At 45.9% G+C, this 11,729-nt stretch overlaps 1 pseudogene; it reads right to left on the bottom strand.

Annotated features, from left to right (window-relative positions):
* Positions 1–1,504: 1,504 nt before the first annotated feature.
* Positions 1,505–11,729, bottom strand: part of LOC111954298 (SAM and SH3 domain-containing protein 1-like) — a 323,047-nt pseudogene continuing 312,822 nt past the window's right edge.

Raw genomic sequence — 11,729 nt, 5'->3', positions numbered from 1 at the left:
CTTAGTCAAAGGGAATGTAGATGGGGGTTGAAATGCCTATTTATAATGCTGAGTACATGAATAGATATTTATCTAACCGTTTTCTTTACATAATGGTAAGGCAACTTAAAATTAGTTTGTTTCGACATATGGAGTCTGCAAAGAAAAGCTGATCTAACATGAACGATTATGAAAGCGGTACTGTGTAGAGATCCTTGCTGTAAGGACCTACATATTGGAGGATTAAATGCAACCAAGATATGTTTTGAAATCTGCAATATAATCCTATCGATATCTGTCTGACTGTCGACTTACATTAACTGAGATGGCCTGAAGACATTTCAGACCTTGACATTCCACAAAGCAGACAAACAAATACTTATTGAACACATACTGTAAAAACACCTCGAAATTAGAATATATGGTACAGTATATTACAAAAACACTATAGTATGATGTAAAATTAGGATTTGAAATCACAATACAACAGCATTGTTTGCCTATTTCATGTTTTGTGTAATGTTTAGGTTGATTAACTGCAAGAAAGCCCATTGTCCAAAGTCTTGCTATAGCATTTGGCAATGGGATTAACAACAAAGGTAAAATGTACATTGAAATACCGGTGCCCCCTGTATATAGCCTCGTTATTGTGTTACTTTTTATTTTAGTCTACTTGGTGAATATTTTCTTAACACTTCTTGAACTGCACTGTTGGTTAAGGGCTTGTAAGTAAGCATTTCACGGTAAAGTCTACACTTGTTGTATTCGGCGCATGTGACAAATAGATTTTAATTTGGTTTGATTTGAAAGAAATTGCTTTGGCCAAGCTACATATTCTTATTACTCTCCAGTGCTTTTGTCTCGCACAAGAGATGAAAACTAAGCACTTATTAAACACAGGGAAAAACACTGAAAAAGTCAAACCTAAAAAAAAAAAGAGACTGTGCTATTTTTTCCTTCAAGGCAGTACTTCTCAGTCTTGAGTTATAAGACTGGGGAGGGAACACAAAGAGAGAGAGAGAGGAGAGGAGAGAGAGAGAGAGAGAGAGAGAGAGAGAGAGAGAGAGAGAGAGGAGAGAGAGGAGAGAGGGAGAGAGAAGAGAGAGAGAGAGAGAAGGAGAGAGAGAGAGAGAGAGAGAGAGAGGAAGAGAAGAGTGAGAGAGGAGAGAGAGAGAGAGAGAGAGAGAGAGAGAGAAGAGAGAGAGAGAGAGAGAGAGAGAGAGAGAGAGAGGAGAGAGAGAGAGAATAGGAGGAGGAAGAGAGAGAGAGAGAGAGAGAGAGAGAGAGAAGAGAGAGAGAGAGAGAGAGAGAGAGAGAGAGAGAGAGAGAGAGAGAGAGAGAGAGAGAGAGAGAGGAAGATGAGAGAGAGAAGAGAGAGAGAGAGAGAGAGAGAGAGAAGAGAGAGAGAGAAGAGAGAGAGAAGGAGAGAGAGGGAGAGAGAGGAGAGAGAGAGAGAGAGAGAAGGAGAGAAGAGAGAGAGAGAGAGAGAGAGAGAGAGAGAGAGAAGAGAGAGAGAGAGGAGAGAGAGAGAGAGAGAGAGAGAGAGAGAAGCGCAGGTCAGTTTTAAAGGCATCTGATAACTGTTCTCGACAGTTGGAACAATTTCACCGTAAACATCTGAAAGAGAGAAATAGATTGATAAAGACATGGGGGAATAAGAACAGGTTTTCTGCTCATAAATCTCAGGTGTGGGCTGGCCTGCAACAGCGAGTCATCCGCACTCCGCAGTCCAGTCAAAAGCTGAAATAGGTGTTGAAAGCTGTGCTGTGGTCACTTGCACAGTTATTCAGTTCTGCATTTATTTGCAACTGTGTTTCAGTCTCAACTGTGTCAACTGAGCACACAGCAATGCCATAGCCGTTCAACTGTCCTCGATTCACCTGCATGGGTTCCACTGTCACAGTTATGACTGTGCATCTCTGTGTCCGCTGACCAAACGGGCCTCGCTGACCAGTCTACGGGCGTGTCTCTCGTCCCTCACCCCCGCCTCCCACACGCCGCTCTCCGTGAGAGATGACACGTGCCCCAACGTGTCATATCCTGCCGCTTCCAGGCAGGTGGCGTACATGGGCAGGCCGATGGACACCAACCAATCAGAGACGGTGCTCACGTAACCCGGGGAGAGAGGCTTCCTGCACATCTCTGTTAAACCTCCAAACGGGATCTGAGGAATAGCGGTGAAAACATTCAGGAATTTGGGGAAACAATAATAGATAAAACATAGCAATGACACCTTAAATGTGTAATCTGAAAATAACAGGCTCCAACTTTGCCCTGGTGACCATGGAGCTCAACGCTTATTGAATCTGTCCCATAAAGCCTAGCAGACAGACAGTTAGTGGTGCAGTACAGTACTCACAGCCATGCGGTGCTGCTTGCGGAGCTGCTTGAGGCGGACCTGGTCTATGGCGGGGGCCACATCTTTCACTGGCTGCTCCAAGTCTTCACTGTAGCGCTGCACCAGGGGCTGGGGGATACCACACCGACCATGCTGGATGGAGGGAGGAATGGAGACAGACAGATGTAGAGAAACTTGGGATGAGTGAGAAGAGTGACACACAGACACACGTGCACACATGCAAGCACACTTGAAACATATTGGCATGGGAACTCATGCACATTGGGAGATGTGGTTTTCTTTTCCACCATACTGATGGAGAAAAATATACCCTCTACCTGGGGGTACAAGAACTCACACTTTTCTACTTAAACCCCAAACCATGTAAACCCTAGTTAACCATGACCTGGAGTAAATCTGGAGTAACTCTGGAGTAAATCTTGGTTGCTGCACAGGGAAACATCAAATCCATACTGGAATCTCTCCCTCAAACTATAGGCCTAGAAAAGACAAGCCAATCAGAAACCATAGTGACTTCGTTCTCTCTCTCTGTTTCAATAAAAACGTCTGTTAGCCTCTGTCAAGACCATACGTTCATAGACCAAAACACAAGATGCAGTGAGACCAAAACCCTTCCTCTGCAAACCTCCACAAGGACCACGTGTTTTAGAACAGCTCAGGGACTACGGCTGAAGTAGGAGCTAGCGCTCTCTCACTTTATTTGCTAACTTGAACATTACGAGGCTGGCGAGGCGCGGTTTCTGTCTGTTTAAGAGAGAATGAAGCAGACTAATAATGTGAAATAATGAGTCGAACTGACAAGCCTATCGGCTGGGAGATAAGCTCATATTTAAAGGATAGACTGCTGAGGGAGGGTCAAGTTGGAATAAAACAGTCTCAAAAAAAGAGAGCGAGACAGAGAAACACAAATGATGCGGGGAATCCCGTAACACGTCATAAGTAGATTAGACTAGCCAAAGGTTGATTGCTATGCATGAAGAGAGAACACAAGGGGAATTATGTGGGGAAAACTTTTGAAAACATCTCTCTCTCTCTCCCTTTCTCAAAACGCTCCAGACCCCTGGAGTCATGGTCGGTCTCCAGCCAGTCCAGGACGACCCAGCCAAACTGGACCGGAGGCCACTCAGAGTGGAGGAATAGAGAGATGCAGGGGTGCATGTAGATGTGGACACAGCCAAATGTCCTGTCTGACCCTAGCATAGCCCTACTCCCAATACTACACCCCTAGTGTCCAGAGAGTGTCTCTGCACTGCTGCATTAATCCTCATTAATATAAACAAGAAGTGCTTGCAGAGCTGTGTTATGTGTCCCTCTGAGATGCACCACACATACAAAAGTACAGCACCAGTCAAACGTTTGGACACACCTACTCATTCAAGGGTTTTTCTTTATTTTTACTATTTTCTACATTGTAGAATAATAGTGAAGACATCAAAACTATGAAATAACACAAATAAAATCATATGCATTGATTTTGCATTGATGACAGCCTTGCACACTCTTGATATTCTCTCAACCAGCTTCGCCTGGTATGCTTTTCCAACAGTCTTGAAGGAGTTCCCACATATGCTGAGCACTTATTGGCTGCTTTTCCTTTACTCTGCGGTCCAACTCATCCCAAACCATCTCAATTGGGTTGAGGTCGGATGATTGTGGAGGCCWGGTCACCTGATGCAGCACTCCATCACTCCAGGTCAATTAGAAAGGCCTGCTCGCAGAAGTGTTTTAGGGAGCGTTTGACAGTGATGAGGGGTGGTGGTTTGACCGCGGACCCGTAGCGGATACAGGCAATGAGGCAGTGATCGCTGAGATCCTGATTGAAGACAGCAGAGGTGTATTTGGAGGGCAAGTTGGTCAGGATAATGTCTATGAGGGTGCCCATGTTTATGGATTTAGGGTTGTACCTGGTGGGTTCCTTGATGATTTGTGTGAGATTGAGGGCATCTAGCTTAGATTGTAGGACTGCCGGGGTGTTAAGCATATCCCAGTTTAGGTCATCTAACAGAACAAACTCTGAAGCTAGATGGGGGAAGATCAATTCACAAATGGTGTCGAGGGCACAGCTGGGAGCGGAGGGGGGTCGATAGCAGGCGGCAACAGTGAGAGACTTTCTGGAGAGATTCATTTTTAAAATTAGAAGTTCGAACTGTTTGGGTATGGACCTGGAAAGTATGACATTACTTTGCAGGCTATCTCTGCAGTAGATTGCAACTCCTCCCCCTTTGGCAGTTCTATCTTGACGGAAAATGTTATAGTTGGGTATGGAAATCTCAGAATTTTTGGTGGCCTTCCTAAGCTAGGATTCAGACACGGCAAGGACATCAGGGTTGGRGGAGTGTGCTAAAGCAGTGAGTAAAACAAACTTAGGGAGGAGGCTTCTGATGTTGACATGCATGAGGCCAAGGCTTTTTCGATCACAGAAGTCAACAAATGAGGGTGCCTGCGGACATGCAGGGCCTGGGTGTACCTCCACATCACCCGAGGAACAGAGGAGGAGTAGGATGAGGGTGCGGCTTAAGGCTATCAAAACTGGTCGCCTAGAGCGTTGGGGACAAAGAATAAAAGGAGCAGATTTCTGGGCGTGGTAGAATAGATTCAGGGCATAATGTGCAGACAGGGGTATGGTGGGGTGCGGGTACAGCGGAGGTAAGCCCAGGCACCGGGTGATGATAAGAGAGATTGTATCTCTGGACATGCTGGTTATAATGGGTGAGGTCACCGCATGTGTGGGAGGTGGGACAAAGGAGGTGTCAGAGGTATGAAGAGTGGAACGAGGGGCTCCATTGTAAACTAAAACAATGATAACTAACCTGAACAACAGTATACAAGGCATATTGACATTTGAGAGAGACATACAGCGAGGCATAAAGTAATCGCAGGTATTGATTGGGAGAGCTAGCTAAGACAACAGGTGAGACAGCAACAGCTAATCAGCTAACACAACAACAGCAGGTAAAATGGCGATGACTAGGCAGAGAGGGTCGGATTAACTACACTCAGAGCCTGAGTTCGCGGCTGGGGCCGACAGATAAAAAATAAACAGAATGGAGTACCGTGAATTAATGGACAGTCCAGCAGGCATCAGCTATGTAGCCAAGTGATCATAGTGTCCAGGGGGCAGCAGTAGATGGAACAGGGAAGCCGCGGAGTAGTCGCCACTACGCTAGCACGCGGGCGACACAGCGTTTAAAGTTAGTAGCCCGGGGCTAGTAGGAGCGTCTGCTCCGACGGAGGCCGGTTGAAGGCACAGCGGATGGAGTATTCGTCGGCAGACCAGTCGTGGTGGTGCGGCGGGGCGCCGTGTCGACAGAGGATCCAAGCCAGATGGCGAAAGAGGTATTGTAGAATTTAGTTTGCRAGCCGGGAYATGCGCCTGGCTCARYGCTAACTGGTGCTAGCTTCGTGGCAGGGMCYTTAGCCACTAGCTAGCTGTGAAGATCAGAAGTGGTGGTCCAGGGATTACGGCAGGAATCCGGCGTTGTAGTGGAGAGATATTCCAATACTGGTAGATTGGCGAGTATTATCCAGGCTAAAAACAGGGCTGGTATCTGTGCAGAAGGTAAAAACCGCTAGCAGTGGCTAACAATGACTAAATAGCTTGTAGCTAATTAGCTTGTTAGCTTCTGGTGGTTCTTGAATAAGTTCTAAAATAAATAATAATAGCGATTCAGTATCACATTGGGTGAGGCAGGTTACCGGAAGGTATAATCGAATTAAAATGGAATTAAAATGGAAAATAGTGAAAATAAAATTGAAATATATACAAAAAATAAGAAAAATACAAAAGTACACAAGAGGACGAACAAAAACACGTCATCACTGCTACGCCATCTTGGATCACCGAATCTCAAATAGATGACCTGGAGCCAGTGGGTTTGGCGATGAATATGTAGTGAGGGCCAGTCAACGAGAGCATACAGGTCGCAGTGGTGGGTAGTATATGGGGCTTTGGTGACAAAACAGATGGCACTGTGACAGACTACATCCAGTTTGCTGAGTAGAGTGTTGGGGGCTATTTTGTAAATGACATCGCCGAAGTCAAGGATCGGTAGGATAGTCAGTTTTACGAGGGTATGTTTGACAGCATGAGTGAAGGAGGCTTTGTTGCGAAATAGGAAGCCAATTCTAGATTTAATTTTGGATTGGAGATGCTTAATGTGAGTCTGGAAGGAGAGTTTACAGTCTAACCAGACACCTAGGTATTTGTAGTTGTCCACATATTCTAAGTCAGAACCGTCAAGAGTAGTGATGCTGGTCGGGAGGGCGTGTGCGGGAAACGGTTGAAGAGCATGCATTTAGTTTTACTAGCATTTAAAAGCAGTTGGAGGCCACGGAAGGAGTGTTGTATAGCATTGAAGCTCATTTGGAGGTTTGTTAACACAGTGTCCAAAGAAGTGCCAGATGTATACAGAATGGTGTCGTCTGCATTTAGGAACTTGAGCGTGGCCGAGGCGCACCCATGACTAACTCGGAAACCAGATTGCATAGCGGCGAAGGTACGGTGGGATTTGAAATGGTCGGTGATCTGATTGTTAACTTGGCTTTCGAAGATTTTAGAAAGGCAGGGCAGGATGGATAAAGGTCTATAACAGTTTGGGTCTAGAGTGTCTCRCCCTTTGAAGAGGGGAATGACCGCGGCAGCTTTCCAATCTTTGGGGATCTCAGACGATACGAAAGAGAGGAGAACAGGCTAGTAATAGGGGTTGCAACAATTTCGGGGGATAATTTTAGAAAGAGAGGGTCCAGATTGTCTAGCCCAGCTGATTTATAGAYATCCAGATTTTGCAGCTCTTTCAGCACATCAGCTGTCTGGATTTGGGTAAAGGAGAAGCAGGGGGTTGGGCTTGGGTAGGTTGCTGCAGGGGGTGCTGAGCTGTTGGCCGGAGTAGGGGTAGCCAGATGGAAAGCATGGCCAGCCATTGAAATGATCAATTATCGTAGATTTATCGGTAGTGACAGTGTTTCCTAGCCTCAGTGCAGTGGGAAGCTGGGAGCAGGTGCTCTTATTCTCCATGGACTTTACAGTGTCCCAAAACTTTTTGGAATTAGTGCTTCAGGATGCAAATTTCTGTTTGAAAAAGCTAGCCTTAGCTTTCCTAACTGACTGAGTATACTGGTTCCTGACTTCCTAAAAAGTTGCATATCGCGGGGGCTATTCGATGCTCATGCAGAACGCCACAGGATGTTTTTGTGCTGGTAAAGGGAAGTCAAGTCTGGGGTGAACCAAGGGCTATATCTGTTCTTAGTTCTACATTTTTTGAATTGGGCATGCTTATTTAAGATGGCGAGGAAAGCACTTTTAAAGAGCAACCAGGCATCCTCTACTGACGGGATGAGGTCAATATCCTTCCAGGATACCCGGGCCAAGTCGATTAGAAAGTCTGCTTGCTGAAGTGTTTTAGGGAGCAGTGATGAGGGGGGGTCGACCGCGTTGACCGCGGACCAATCACGCATGCAGGCAATGAGGCAGTGATCGCTGAGATCCTGCGTGAAGACAGCAGAGGTGTATTTAGAGGGCAAGTTGGTTAGGATGACATCTAAGAGGGTGCCCATGGTTACGGAATTGGGGTTGAACCTGGTAGGTTCCTTAATAATTTGTGTGAGATTGAGGGCATCTAGCTTAGATTGTGGCCGGGGTGTTAAGCATATCCCACTTTAGGTCACCTAACAGTACGAACTCTGAAGATAGATGGAGGGCAATCAATTCACATATGGTGTCCAGGGCACAGCTGGGGGCTGAGGGGGGTCCATAACAAGCGGCAACAGTGAGAGACTTCTTTCTGGAAAGGTGGATTTTTAAAAGTAGAAGCTTGAATTGCACAGACCTGGATAGTATGACAGTAGATTGCAACTCCACCCCCTTTGGCAATTCTATCTTGTTGGAAGATGTTATAGTTAGGGATGGACATTTCTCTGTTTTTGGTGGCCTTCCTAAGCCATGATTCAGACACAGCTAGGACATCAGGGTTGGTAGTGTGCTAAGGCAGTGAATAAAACAAACTTCAGGAGGAGGCTTCTAATGTTAACATGCATGAAACCAAGTGTTTACGGTTACAGAAGTTAACAAATGAGAGCGCCTGGGGAATGGGAGTGATGCTGGGGGCMGCAGGGGTTAACCTCTACATCACCAGAGKAACAGAGGAGGAGTAGGATAAGGGTACGGCTAAAGGCTACCAAAACTGGTTGTCCGGTGCSCTCAGAGTAAAAAGAGCAGATTTCTGGGCGCGGAAGAATAGATTCAAGGCATAATGTACAGACAAGGGTATGGTAGATTGTGAGTACAGTGGAGGTAAACCTTGGCATTGAGTGACGATGAGAGAGGTTTTGTCTCTAGAGGCACCAGTTAAGCCAGGTGAGGTCACCGCATGTGTGGGGGGTGGAACAAAAGAGCTATATAAGGCATATTGGGCAGGGCTAGGGGCTTTACAGTGAAATAAGACAATAATCACTAACCAAAACAGCAATAGACAAGGCATATTGACATTAGGGAGAGGCATGTGTAGCCGAGTGATAGTCATAGAGTTCAATGGGAAGCACTAGATGAGTCAGTGAGCCAAATTCCGTAGTCGCTGCTATGCTAGGCAAGCTGGAGACAAAGCGATTCAGACAGCTAGCGGGCTGGGGATAGCAGATGGGCATCCGGCGACGTCACAACGGAAGAGCCTGTTGAGACCACCACGGGCGGTTATGTCGGCAGACCAGTCTTGATGGATCGGCGGGGCTCCGTGTCGGCAGTGAAGGGTCCAGGCGAATTGGCAAAAGAGGTATTGTAGCCCAAGAATTGGCTGGTGGACCTCTTTGTCTAGCCGAGAGATGGGCCTAGTTCGAGGCTAGCTCCAGGCTAACTGGTGCTTGCTTTGGGACAGAGACATTAGCCAGGAGTAGCCACTCGGATAGCAGCTAGCTAGCTGCGATGATCCGTTGTGTAAAGGTTCAGAGCTTGCGGTAGGAATCCGGAGATGTGGTAAAGAAAAAGCAGTCCGATATGCTCTGGTTTGATATCGCGCTGTGCAGACTGAAAGGAATTGACCGGGTTGAGGCTGGCTGATGTCCGAGTTAATGGTGAGGACCGCTAGCAGTGGCTAACTGACTACTAGCTAGTTAGCTGGCTAGCTTCTGAAGGGGGTTCCGGTTCTAAAGTATAAAAATAGCAGATCCGTACCACATTGGGTGAGGCGGGTTGCAGGAGAGTGTATTCAGTCCGTAGATGGAAAGTGAGATGAAAATATATATGAAATATATTCAAAGAAACYATATATACATGAGACAGGACGGGACAAGACAAAGCAACACGTCCGACTGCTACGACATCTTGGAGAGAAAGTTCATGTCTTAAAGTAATGATGGACTGTCGTTTCTCTTTGCTTATTTGAGCTGTTCTTGCCATAATATGGACTTGGTCTTTTACCAAATATGGGTATCTTCTGTATACCACCCCTACATTGTCACAACCCAACTGATTGGCTCAAACGCATTAATGTACTTTTAACAAGGCACACCTGTTAATTGAAATGCATTCCAGGTGACTACCTCATGAAGCTGGTTAAGAGAATGCATCCAGGGTGTGCAAAGCCGTCATCAAAGCAAAGGGTGGCTACGTTGAAGAATCGCAAATATAAAATATATATATAAACTGTTCCTTTTTCAGGACCCTGTCTTCAAAGATAATTCGTAAAAATCCAAATAACTTCACAGATCTTCATTGTAAAGGGTTTAAACACTGTTTCCCATGCTGTTTCAATGAACCATAAACAATTAATGAACATGCACCTGTGGAAAGGTCGTTAAGACACTAACAGCTTACAGACGGTAGGCAATTAATGTCACAGTTATGAAAACTTAGGACACTAAAGAGGCCTTTCTACTGACTCTGAAAAACACCAAAAGAAAGATGCCCAGGGTCCCTGCTCGTCTACGTGAACGTGCCTTAGGCATGCTGCAAGGAGGCATGATGCACAGTATCTGCACACCTGCACAGGATCGGTACATCCGAATATCACACCTGTGGGACAGGTACAACAACAACTGTCCGAGTTACAGCAGGAAAGCACAATCCCTCCATCAGCGCTCAGACTGTCCGCAATAGGCTGAGAGAGGCTGAGGGCTTGTAGGCCTGTTGTAAGGCAGGTCCTCACCGACATCACCAGCAACAATGTCACCTATGGGCACAACCCACCGTCGCTGGACCAGACAGGACTGGCAAAAAGTGCTCTTCTCTGACAAGTCGCTGTTTTGTCTCACCAGTCGGATTTGCGTTTATCGTCGAAGGAATGAGCGTTACACCGAGGACTGTACTCTGGAGCAGGATCGATTTGGAGGTGGAGGGTCCATCATGGTCTGGGGCGGTGTGTCACAGCATCATCGGACTGAGGTTGTTGTCATTGCAGGCAATCTCAACACTGTGCGTTACAGGGAAGACATCATCCTCCCTCATGTGGTACCCTTCCTGCAGGCTCATCCTGACATGACCCTCCAGCATGACAACCGCACCAGCCATACTGCTCGTTCTGTGCGTGATTTCCTGGAAGACAGGAATTTTAGTGTTCTGCCATGGCCAGCGAAGGCCTGGATCTCAATCCCATTGAGCACATCTGGGACCAGTTGGTCGGAGGGTGAGGGCTAAGGCCATTCCCTCCAAAGTGTCCGGGAACTTGCAGGTGCCTTGGTGGAAGAGTGGGGTAACATCTCACAGCAAGAACAGGCAAATCTGGTGCAGTCCACGAGGAGGAGATAAACTGCAGTACTTAATGCAGCTGGTGGCCACACCAGATACTGACTGTTATTTTTGTTCAGGGAACATTCCATTTTCTGTTAGTCACATGCCTGTGGAACTTGTTCAGTTTATGTCTCAGTTGTTGAATCTTGTTATGTTCATACAAATATTTACACGTGTTAAGTTTGCTGAAAATAAACGCAGTTGACAGTGAGAGGACGTTTCTTTTTTTGCTGAGTTTATATATATTTTTGTTTGTGAGCAGGCAAACAGAACCGTGGGTGGCTAATTTAGGCAAACCCATGGTTCTTTTAGTTCAAATCTTTTTTATTGAAACACACACAATAATGGATTGTAGGTATTTTGTAGAAAAGACAATTATGCAAATCTGATCTAAACATAAAAGAGCAGACAGAAACAAAAAGACCCAGAGTGCTAGGTACAAAGTAAATAATACAAAATAAGACATACAGAACAAGGACAGGTAAACAGAAAGAGGGCAGATGTCACCCCCCTATCTCCCCTATCTCCCATACCTAAATATAAAATATATTAGTGTTCAACACTTTTTTGGTTACCACATGATTTCATGTGTTATTTCATAGTCTTGATGTCTTTACTATCATTCTGCAATGTAGAAAATAGTCAAAAATAAAGAAAAACCCTTGAATGAGTAGG

This window comes from Salvelinus sp. IW2-2015, linkage group LG28 (assembly GCF_002910315.2).
Source record: "Salvelinus sp. IW2-2015 linkage group LG28, ASM291031v2, whole genome shotgun sequence".
Lineage (NCBI taxonomy): Eukaryota > Metazoa > Chordata > Actinopteri > Salmoniformes > Salmonidae > Salvelinus > Salvelinus sp. IW2-2015.
Note: the sequence above shows the minus strand (reverse complement) of the source record. Positions and strands in the feature narration are given on the sequence as shown.